The sequence below is a fragment of the Photinus pyralis genome, unplaced genomic scaffold (genome assembly GCF_008802855.1).
Source record: "Photinus pyralis isolate 1611_PpyrPB1 unplaced genomic scaffold, Ppyr1.3 Ppyr1.4_LG1, whole genome shotgun sequence".
NCBI lineage: Eukaryota > Metazoa > Arthropoda > Insecta > Coleoptera > Lampyridae > Photinus > Photinus pyralis.
In genome coordinates, this window is record NW_022170249.1 from 62,458,752 (window position 1) to 62,470,924 (window position 12,173).

Genomic DNA, 12,173 nt, shown 5'->3' on the forward strand with positions numbered 1-12,173 from the left:
AACAAAAACAATTGGTAATTATCAAATTCCCAACTAGCTATGCACGCATTCTACCTAAACTAATTGTCGCAATTTAGTATTCATAAAATTTGTTTGCAGGACCGCAGTCATGAAAGGATTATTCCTTCTGCCTACGGCTGGGTCTTCCCTCTGCGTCATTAGAATATCAGATTGCAATACGCACAGCTATTCACAAGTAGGTAGTTGACATTCGTCGTAACTTTTAGTTGCAGGCACCGAATCGATGACTATTATTTGGGCAAGTCTCGTTTACTTAAATACAAGAAGCGTAAATAATGTGATCAACAATAGAATATGTTGTAACATATCGGGTACATTATGGCGCATGGCACGGGAATCATTTTTAGGCTTAACTGCTTATGGCCGTTTGTACCGACAAATTTAAGCGGAGCTTAGCTTAAAATCCGTGGCAACCATTGTTTCAATAATCGTTGCCATGGCTTTTAAGCTACGCTGAAACTAAGCTCAAAGAAATAAACTACTCCTGGATTGAAGCTTAAAATATCATTGCGATAACAAACACAAATATGCAAAAATTAACTCTTTTTGCATATAGTACATGAGAATTGTGTGGTGGGCGGTGCTTACTGCGGGCTGAAGTACGTCACAATTGGCAGCGCGTTTTATTGGTTGTTTGAAAGTGAGGCAACGTTTAGTATACGGACCGTGGGTGCAAACCAAGGTTATTTTATGGTGCAAACGGCCATTTAAAAAGTAATAATAATAATACCGTTTATTCCTTGAGACTTGTATACAAGCATTGGAACGTCAAAATTATAAATTACAAATTATATAATTAAATTATAAATAAGTAAAAAATAAATAAAAATACACTACCTACACGTTACATTACATACCTGCAACAATTTTACTGTTCAAGTATTCGTCTAACCTATAAATGCACATCTTTACCAACATTTTTTTTATAGTTTGTTTAAACCTAGATGCATTATGGATACATTTTACGTTTTCCGGTAGTTTGTTCCAAAGTTTAATGGCAATGGCGGGAAAATGATTGGCAAATATAAGCATGGTTGAGCTTGGATATTCTCAAATTCCGCTTGTTTCTTAGATTAACATTATTAACTACCGAGTCGGGTTGATGTAGATCTTTCTTACTATGTATGAATACAAGATTGTTAAGAATAAATAAATATACAGCTGTAAGTATATTAGATTGTACAAAGAGTTCCCTACATGAATACCGTGGTTGTTTACTATGCATCATGGCTCTTAAAACTCTCTTCTGGCTAATCATTACCTCGTTCATTCTGCAACTGGTACCCCAACAAATAATACCGTAATTTTAGCAATCATGATTATAAGATGACACTTCGAAAGAACGTGATTTGACAATCCAAACGCGTTTGGATCACCGAAAGAAAGCGCCTCACATCGTATAGTTGTCGAATTAAGTAACAATGAGTAGCTAACCTCTTAATAACTATGTTTATTTGGGCATTCCAAGAGAAATTGTTGTCCAAGTGGAGTCCAAGAAATTTTATACTATCGCTTTGCCTGATAGTATGATTATTTAGTCTAATTAGGTAACTGCTATTAAGACCACCTTTTGAGAATTGAATCGCTTGAGTTTTATTCAAGTTCAAGAAAACGCCATTATCTGCACAATACCTGCTGATTTCCATGACACTCTCGTTGGCACGGCTACACAGGGTGTCTGGCTCATTACCGGTGATTATACTAGACGTATCATCAGCAAATAACGTTAAAAAACTTTTATTATTATTATTAAATATATCATTAATAAAAATAATGAATAGAAGGGGTCCCATCGTACTGCCCAACCCAAGTGGGTTCATAAGTCACCGTTTATATATAGGTTTGTCCGTTAGCCAATCAGAAGACAGTAAAATTTTAAATCGTACGCTTAGACCATATAGTACATGGACTGTTAATTGTAACTAAAATATGGTCAAGGACATCGCCTGGGTATGTGAGTTTAAGGGTAAATGAGTCTGTCGGAAGTTGTCCGCTTAGACACGATTTGAGACTGTCAAACTAGCTGTAAACCTATAAATTAAGCAACGTCACTTAATTAATCGCCTAGATATGCCAGAAAAGCAAACCTATTCTTATTTGTGGACGGATAGAAGATAACCAAGAGTATTTAATGCTTCCCGTACTACGCAGTTACTACCTATACCTAAAAGCTACTCTTTACGCGTCCCGAGTGATGTTTATACGACTTTAGTTTACCCTGAGATTCACATACCCACGACTACGGTGCCCTCTATCCGTGACCATCCATTTTGTATTGAAAGCATAGGGCTAATAGCAGTCCATGTACTATATGAGATCGTACGTCGTCCTTAGACCATATAGTACATGGACTGTTAATTGTAACTAAAATATGGTCAAGGACATCGCCTGGGTATGTGAGTTTAAGGGTAAATGAGTCTGTCGGAAGTTGTCCGCTTAGACACGATTTGAGACTGTCAAACTAGCTGTAAACCTATAAATTAAGCAACGTCACTTAATTAATCGCCTAGATATGCCAGAAAAGCAAACCTATTCTTATTTGTGGACGGATAGAAGATAACCAAGAGTATTTAATGCTTCCCGTACTACGCAGTTACTACCTATACCTAAAAGCTACTCTTTACGCGTCCCGAGTGATGTTTATACGACTTTAGTTTACCCTGAGATTCACATACCCACGACTACGGTGCCCTCTATCCGTGACCATCCATTTTGTATTGAAAGCATAGGGCTAATAGCAGTCCATGTACTATATGAGATCGTACGTCGTCCGATTACGACGGAAAAGTTGATTGAAATTGAATATTTACGTTTCCATTGGTCCGTTTTTAACAAGAGTGAGGTTATATTTATTACATTAACAGTGTTCGCCTATTGCGTTCTTCAGGGTGATAATCAGATAGCAAAGTGTTCTTCCTTTGGTACACATCTACGTACCTACTGAAGATCAGGGTGGGTATAGTTCAAAATAAAATGTAGGTTATGGTTATACATTGTAAACGTACGATGTGGACGGATTGCTATGAACCGTAAAGGTGAGTTCATAGCGCTCCATTTATCCGTTGCGTTGATCCGTCAAACGGATAGTACATTTTGTTTATTCGTAGGGGAAAAATACGAAGTTCGTATCTATGAAAAGTAGGCTATATTGTATGGCGTTATGAGATGATTTTACTCCCCTCCAAATCATATAGTGCATATCGAGCGTAAAGAAGTAGTAACTTCCTAAGTTTTAACTTTGAAATAGTTATTTACATTATTACTAGTGCGGGAACAGTTATTTTGCAGATGAGCGCGAAGTTTGGCGGCGCGAGTGCGCAACGCGCACGAGCGACGCATCTCGCGCGAATCAAGCAAATACTGTTCACGCACGTAAAATGTATTCTATTTTTTGCACGGATTAGTTAAATCGAATTTATATAAATTCAAATCCTTTTCGCGAGATTTTTGCGACATTATAATTCTTTTGAAAAAATCAAGTCCTCTATGCCGATAAAGTAGAAATCTAGAAATTTAAAATGTCAATTTATTGTTCAAAACTTCTGATTTAAGCTTATTTTTGCCCCTGTACTACAGGGAATGATGTAAAGTGTATTTATATTTTCTTTTTTACTCTTCCATCATACTACTTATTAGTTTATGATCCGCACTAAAGATAATTTCGTTGAACTTTTAGGCACTAGTGCGCGAAAGTAGATAGTCAATTGTAAAATTGACGTTCCCGACTTTCGTGTTTTATTAGGAAAACGCGATTTAGACCGAAGGAGTGCAAAAAATAAGTGTAAGCACTCTAATAATCAAATTCGGAGAAATGGTTTACTTCAGACCGAGCTTCAGACAGAAAAAAATTGTTTGAGTCTAGTAATAGTTTACAACACATACCTCAAGCGCATCTGAACCACTGGCGGTGGAACGAAAAATATTTCTGAAAAGAACATATTTACGTATTTGTATTTTGAGAAATAGAACTGGGGAAAATATCTTGATGAAACTTACTTTTCTAAAGCTATACAAACTGGTTTAAGGCCACATTCGTGGGGCATTCCTACGGCACGCGTAGACGGAAAAACTGAAGATGTGATCGGTGTAAAAAAAAGGAATGGTACCGGTAGACCAGATTCAAACCCATAGTTTAGGCGTATGTTTTGAACAGCAAGCCGGAGGGCATTATGCGTTAGACCGTGAGAGCGTCGTGGTTGCGCGGTCAGAAAATTTAATTAAGTTGGCCACCTGCAAAAGTACAACAGAGTGGCAGTATTTTGCGTCAGTTAACCCGCGGGATATACGCTTCAAGCGGCGGATGAGTTGAGAAGGCAAGAAGATTCCGCTATAAGCCACGACAGCGCACGCGTCGGCAGTAAAAAAGGAAGTCTAAATTAATCACTCGTGGGATTTGGGAATGCAGTATATACGTACTTAGGTACCTAGGTACTTTCTGAGTATGAAACATCTTTTGAAACTGGGCAAAACAAGGACTTCTTATGCTCATCGTTATAGTAGAAAGTGTAGCATTGTCATGCAGAAAGATTAAGGCATATAATGTAAGCGGCAAAGTGTTAAACGACCATAATACTATGCAGAGGTAGTCATCACAAACTTAATTGATCTCATTCAGTTTATCGCACAACAAAGTTAGATACTAATAGGGTACCTCATTACTAATTAGGGCAATGTCCATCGATATCATCAAGATCTAATAACAGTGCACATTAAATGATATCGTGACGTTGAGTTTGTACATATCTTATGTTCAGCAAATGCTTTATGATAGACAAGAGATATAGGTAGCTATTGGCTACTTAGGTACACCGCTAGTAAAGTCGAAATTTAGATTTCTCCACCCACTTTCCCTCATTTCAAATTATAACGATGGTTTCGAGTAGCGAATTAACTGTGTGCGAGCTATTTGGAAACTGACTCTGTCAAGGCATATTTGGAATAAAAGGCCTCTTCGTAAGCTAATTTATTCCACCAAATATTTTGACACAAAGACATTCCTGAAACTGAAGCGTTAAAGCTCTAAACATTTATCCCGAGATTTTATGGCACAAGTTCTTCGCCTCAATTTCATTATCGTACACATCTACTTCGTTCCTAATATAAAAGTCACTTACTTTTCCCCGTAAGAAGAAGTGACACAGCACAGTACGACAGGACTATTTTAATATGTGTCCCGAAAACGTATTTTATCCTTTATTATCCAAGTTTCCAACTGACACGTGCCGATGTCATTATTGATCGCCATGTTTCTAACGCTTTTCAACACAACACCTGTTTCCAATACATGCCTACATTCAATAGGTAGATGCAATTTATTTTACAATTCACAGGATTTCAAGTGTCAAACATACGCACCGACAAACAAAGTAATTAGGTATTACTGTATTTAAATGATGATGATAATCCTTTTATGTTTGAAGTGAGCGAGGTTGCAGGTGGTACTGATCTCCCAAACTAATCCGCTTAGCAAACTACTTATGAACCTGGGTTCGAACCAAGTAGCCAAACATCTACCCTTCGAACCCCATTCGACTCTCATAAGTGTAGGTTGGTGTAGGTACCTATACGTGGGGACAGCTTGCTATCGCGCGATGGGCCCTGGATGCTTTTGCGATGCGAGGAATTCAAACCTCTGAACTTGAATGCATGTTTATTCCGGCAACTTTTTTATTCGGCGCGATGCGTGTCTATGCTACTTACGGCGATGGGTTAAAATTCAAGCAACTTTGATTTGATAGCCAGGGCCCTATTCTTGACTTTACGTACTTATCAAGGTCATTGGTTTTTTTTAACCAAAACGATGAACTTTTGGTCGAACGAATGGTATTCTTGACCGTTCGAGAATTTTTTGAATTCGTTACAACGAGCGGTATAAACCACTCGCAAGCGACGCTGACTTTATTTTATTCTGAATATAATTGAATGTGAATGTGTCCAGTGTCATCCGAAAATAAACACGACTTCATATTGATGGTATTTGGTATTTATCATTTTTGTCTGGTTAATTTGGATACTACAGTAGGTATATTTTAATAGAGCAGTGCCGTCGAAGTATCGTCATTGTGCTGTGCATAGAACAGCGGCTAACATGCGACTACTTTCGTAAATATGGCCCTAGAGGGGGTCCGTGAAGTTAGCAGCACATTGAAGGCACAAATGTCGAGACTAGGTGGGTTGGTTAGTGCTTCGTTTGTGCCGGTTTGTGCCGTAAAAAGTTTGCCAGCAAAACATACCGTTTGGAAATTATTTCGACTTTTAGAGGTTCTGCTAATAGGCCAGTCATTGAGGATTTTTACCTGGAAGTAACTCGGGAAGTACAGAAATTTTGTATGCTTGAGTGCGTAGAACTAAAATTCATAAAATGCACAATTCTAAACTTGCCGCCGGGGCCGCCATCTTACCAAGATGGCCGTCAAAAGCGGTTTTCCGCCGATATCTCCAAAACTGTGCATTTTACGAGAAAATATGTGGTGAGCAAAATTAAAGAGACGAAAATTTCCTACAAAAAATGTAGTTAGCATATTTCCACTAAAGTTAGCCCTTGCGCAGAAAAGCAGAAATTTTTAATAACCAATGGCGTGTATTTTATCAAAATAATTCATTAATCATGTAATTAATTAATCAAATTGATTAATCATTAGTCTATGATCAATTAATTTTAACATTAGATTCTCTATTTACCAAGGCCTGACGGACCTGGCGGTTATTGTCACTGTTTTCATTGCTGAATACGTTTATCCCTATTTCGGGATCAACGTTGGCTTCTTTGAATTCGTCGGATTCTCCTTCTTCAGTCGATAAAGGAATATCGATAAGTAGTAATATATAGCCGCTACGAAATCTCACTAGATGAAAATCCCTAGAAAAGTCACTAGAATTGAGTGGTTCTGAACTGTGGTAGCGAGGTTTGCGCTTGTGCTAACGTCAAGGTCAAGGGGTTGAGGTTTGTGCTCAAGATAAAGTATCAGAGGTTTGCGTCCGAGCTAAAGTAAGTCGGTTTGTGCCTGACGGTTCTTGTCGATGGTAGTGTACGGCCGATTCTAAATCTCACTAGATGAAAATCCCTAGAAAAGTCACTAGAATTGAGTGGTTCTGAACTGTGGTAGCGAGGTTTGCGCTTGTGCTAACGTCAAGGTCAAGGGGTTGAGGTTTGTGCTCAAGATAAAGTATCAGAGGTTTGCGTCCGAGCTAAAGTAAGTCGGTTTGTGCCTGACGGTTCTTGTCGATGGTAGTGTACGGCCGATTCTAAATCTCACTAGATGAAAATCCCCTAGAAAAGTCACTAGAATTGAGTGGTTCTGAACTGTGGTAGCGAGGTTTGCGCCTGTGCTAATGTCAGGGGGGTCGAGGTTTGCGCTCAAGATAAAGTATCGGAGGTTTGCGCCTGTGCTAAAGTTAAGGTCAAGGGGGTCGAGGTTTGCGCTCGAGATAAAGTATCGGAGGTTTGCGTCCGAGCTAAAGTAATTTGGTTTGCGCCTGAGTCGAGAGTAATATATGACCGATTCTAAATCTCACTAGATGAAAATCCCTAGAAAAGTCACTAGAATTGAGTGGTTCTGAACTGTGGTAGCGAGGTTTGCGCCTGTGCTAACGTCAAGGGGGTCGAGGTTTGCGCTCCAGATAAAGTATCGGAGGTTTGCGTCCGAGCTAAAGTAATTTGGTTTGCGCCTGAGTCGAGGGGTATTGTCGATGGCAGTGTACGGGTGATTCTAAATCACACTAAAATCCCCCTAGAAAAGTCACTAGGATTGAGTGGTTCTGAACTGCGCTAGCGAGGTTTGCACCTGTGCTAACGTCAATGTCAAGGAGTCGAGGTTTGTGCTCGATATAAAGTATCGGAGGTTTGCGTCCGAGCTATTTGGGCTGGAGGTTTGTTGTCAGGTGACGGTGAAGTTTCAAGGTCGTTTAAGGCAATTTGATCGTGGTGGTTTACTTCCGGGGTAGGATAATTTGATCGGGGCCTTCAAGTAACTAGGTTTGTATATGTGCTGCGTGGGTTCGAATGTGTTGCTTGTACGGTTCTGGACTGGGGTTTGTAAAACTAGTAAAGCTACTCTCAATAATGTAGGACTGAAATCACACTAAGTTGCTTTCGGGGTTTGCGTCCGGGCTAACAATTCTATCTCCTGTCAATCACCGTGCAGAAATCTATTACTGTAGATTTCAAGGCCACACTTTGGAAATATAAGGTGAGCTGCAGGGCGTTTTTTCATTCAGTCCGATAGTGCTTTCCAAACAGTTAAAAAATGGATCTTAATGCGCTCAACAATGAAACATTCTGTAAAGCATTTAAGAACGTTAAGGATATGGAAGTGGAGGAAAAGTTTAAAATTCTGAATATCGATATCATAAACACAAAGTATGGTGACCGAATAGTACTGGAAACAGAAAATTATAAATGCGTACTACCACTGCGGTTCTACGAGTATTTCAAAGTAGGTAATCGGCTGAGCGAGTTCCAAGAATCCTTGAAGACAAACGAGGTGTTCATTACAAGTGCAGGACCGTCAGGAAAGACCACAAACTTAAAATTTATGTAAACATTAGCTATTTTTGAAAAAAGATTATGTAAATAGTGTTGTAAATAAAACCATTAGACTACAAATAATCGTGTTTCATTAAGAAAAGAAAAAATGCCATCTCTGGTCATCCTTTGAATTCCATCCCGCCTCTTGTGTTGAAATATGTAGTTTGCGCTGCAATCCCCTCGAAGGTGTAGGTTGCGAATATCCCTTGGATCGTTAAATGGGCTCCAACCACAACGTACCTTTGGTGCGGAAAAACGACGAAGGGCATCGAGAGAGATTCAAGTTGTTTTGCGTCCCTGTAATCAATAATTCGCCCGTTACGATAAAGTTTCAACCATGGGCTCCACCTGAGCTGTTGGTAGTGGAGGCAGTGTAGGTGATCTCATCGTTTCCAGCAATTTGAGGGATTATTTTCAACTTTAAAAAAGAAAATTGGAGAATGAAAAAAAATCGTTTATTGAAGGTACTAACCCACCAGGCAAACAGAAAATCTGTAGCAAATCCTCCTTCTAACCGCGCTACGGATGTGTGTCCACTAAATTTTCTGTTCTGTAAAAACAAGAAAACAATTACTTTTAACGTAGTATCTACATGCCCCAACTCAAAAGGTATCAGAGTAATGTTGTATACTTACACAATCGTGGGGCGAATTGATTGTGATGACACGGGCATCTATTTCAATGGAATCCCATTTTGATACGAATTTACCTAAGAGACACCGCGTTGTTTACCACAGCGTTTATTTCTGGAGCCAACGCCAACGTGTCGTTGATAGCCGTTGTTGATCGACAGGTGGCTTTAGAAATGTTTGTTGCGAAATTTTCGCGCCCGATGCTCGAAACGTTGAGAATTTTCGTGATGTCATATTGTGTGTGACTCGCGCGCGCACTTTACGTTTAACTATAGTAAATAGGAGGCAAATTGCGATCGTAGCGGAAAACTAAAGACGGAACGTGTAACGAGTGAGAAAACGATACATTCTTTGTTTTAGATCTGAAATGCATACTCCCATTTCCAGGAATAACGGTCGGAAACAAGGGCGCTTTGTTTTTTTGAAAACGCCTTACGCGGTAAAATACGTCAAGGAAGTCACCTATTTATTCTTTAGGATATCTAGGTAAGTAGTTTTGGTTAAAATCAAATAAAACATGTCTCGTTAGGGTAATTAATATTGGACGTACCTACTAGCATTTCGTAATATATATTCCTCATTAGAAATAGTGGTTTCGGAGAACTAGAATACAGTTTCGCATTTTGCGGTAGCCCTTCATACGAAATAAATTTTAAATTGGTTTTTTTTTTTCGTAATACCTATCTGTCTATAAAGCGCAGTTGGCCAGTTAGCTGTTAGCGGAACATCAAAAAACAATGACAGGATTTTGCGAGTCGTTTGTTTTTTGTCAAAAAGTTGGAAGAGTAATTTTTTCCCCATCACCTTTTAATTAATCATTACTTCGCGAGAATGCTTGCAATAGTTAAGGCAGTAAAGAAATGCAGCAGCAGCAGTTAGATAAGCACCTTTTCCATTAGCGTTTAGTGGGGGCATTTGCCTATATATACGTAGGTACTTATGCACCTACATCGCGTTTTCCTTGTTCTTGTATAAAGGGCACTACATTGCTCGGGGGAAAATTTCCAAAAAGCAAGGATATAATTTACGTGTGGCTGTAATTGGTTTCCACGAATTGCTTATCATTGAGAATCTATTTTGTAGACATACAACTACGTATGGAACTAAATAAGAGTAGGTACGTATAAGAGGGTAAATACGAATATTAGTAAATCTTCATTTACAGTAGGTAAACCGGCAAGTTGCGCTATAGGTATAATTGGTAAATTAGAAAAGTATACCAAAGAAAAATTGTATAGCGCGCTTGCACTTTGGAATCTAAATCGAATACATTCCCCCCCGGACCCTGCAGGTGTTGAAACAAAGACGTCTGTTGCAAGCATCATGTAGCAGCTCATCCCTCTTCTCTCCGCTAAAGACACTGGTTGAAATTTTCCATTAGTTCATTCGCGTCTCTCTTCTTACATACGTCATGGCGAAAAAGTACCCAAACCTTACAACCAAAAACCGGAAATGCAAAGGAAGAGTTTACAAAAAAAACGGCAACCAAATTAACAACAACAGTCCTTAACTAAAATAATGCGAGGACTGCAGAAAAACGCAGTGGCAGTGCACCCCCGGCGACCTCCCCGCTTCCCCCCGGTATTATACGAAGGACGACGATAATTTGAATCTAATAATTAAAAAATTTGGTCAACTATTGCGGAAGTAGGTACAAACTGTTTTATATTTCTCTCCCACCCCTACTATTTTTGCGCACGCATGTTAAAAATAATAACTTGTTTACAGTAAATATGGGGGAACATTTCGAGTAGGGTCATAGCACAGCTGATAGAATGGAGTTGCTGCTGCATATTTTCTTTTTGCATAGCTTTATCACTTTGGGATACCAGCACCATCGCATGCCTTAAATTAACTTCAATTAATATCTACTCAGGTGGTGTGGAACCAATCCTACGAATGTACCGTAAGTTTTTGTGGAAATATTTTGTAGAACCGTAACCGATGATTGATTACAGTCACACAACCACATCAACAACCCTCGAGCGGCAAAGGTCAAGAAGACCTAATGAAAAGCGTCAGCCTACTTTTCGGCTCTGGAAGCGACCGACCTGTAAGGAACTGGCGCACAAGACCTACGGGCGGGCCTAAAAAATATGGATACCGCTGCAAACTGGTGGATGCGCAAACCGTCGACAAAACAACTGGACTCTTCCAAAAGGGAGGCGCTTGGAAAAAAGGATTTTCAATTTGTTGAAGAATTTCTTAAGTTCACTTTTAAAATATATTTATATTGAAAGATGTAAATTAATAGCTTTGTTATGCAACCCAGAATGCAGAAGCGAGCTAGTATGGTTGCAACACTGCATCCGACATTTCGCGAAGATGCAGTTAATGCAACTAAACACAGTATCATACTTTTCCGAATGCAGAATGGGACTGTCACTAGTGTGGTTGCATAATCACAGTTGCATCCGAGCATATATTGTGCGTATGTTCTATCCATGATTTCATAAATATTTTAAGGTGGATAACCGACTTCAATAACTCCTTGCCCCCTACAAATAAGTCTTCATGAGTGCTGATAGGATGGCGCAGAAATTTAGCATGAAGAAAAAAAAAGGATGTGCATGAATTATTTAAAAAATAAACTGTATATAAGAAAGCTCTCTTAACGGCGCCCCCCCCCTATAACATTTCCTATAATAGCAAAACAATTTCTTACACCCCTAAGATAAACATTCCCAAAAGTAGTAGATTACATACCGAGGTGGGAAGTGGTTCATTACCTACGCCGAGAGGCTTTGGGCAATTATTTTGAGGAATATAATATGAGGTACCCGTGACATCCACGCCTGTCGGTCAATGAATTATTTTTATTTGTTACTCAGTTGTAAACGTTGATTAACAAGACAAAACGCAAACGGGTAAACGTCATCTTTAAACGCTACTGACTTGTAAAACTGACAGCTGACGTGTAAAAATTTTACAAGTTAGTAATCTAGTAATTTCATTGGCCAGAATTAATGCGAAGTCTCGGTTACATGGATAAT

The 12,173-nt window shown here is 39.1% G+C and overlaps 2 long non-coding RNA genes across 4 annotated transcripts; one reads left to right on the forward strand and one right to left on the reverse strand.

The window, feature by feature from the left end:
• Nucleotides 1-8,553: 8,553 nt before the first annotated feature.
• Nucleotides 8,554-9,320, reverse strand: LOC116172825. 2 transcript variants are annotated; one of them, XR_004145767.1, is made up of 3 exons: nucleotides 9,184-9,320; nucleotides 9,025-9,098; nucleotides 8,554-8,966 (listed from the first exon to the last, which is right to left on the reverse strand). It is a non-coding gene; the product is annotated as an uncharacterized LOC116172825 (long non-coding RNA). The 2 variants fall into 2 exon arrangements; XR_004145768.1 differs by having other exon boundaries at nucleotides 9,021-9,098.
• Nucleotides 9,321-9,820: 500 nt separating this feature from the next.
• Nucleotides 9,821-11,764, forward strand: LOC116172804. 2 transcript variants are annotated; one of them, XR_004145755.1, is made up of 3 exons: nucleotides 9,821-10,297; nucleotides 10,346-11,086; nucleotides 11,139-11,764. It is a non-coding gene; the product is annotated as an uncharacterized LOC116172804 (long non-coding RNA). The 2 variants fall into 2 exon arrangements; XR_004145756.1 differs by having other exon boundaries at nucleotides 9,821-10,293.
• Nucleotides 11,765-12,173: the final 409 nt, after the last annotated feature.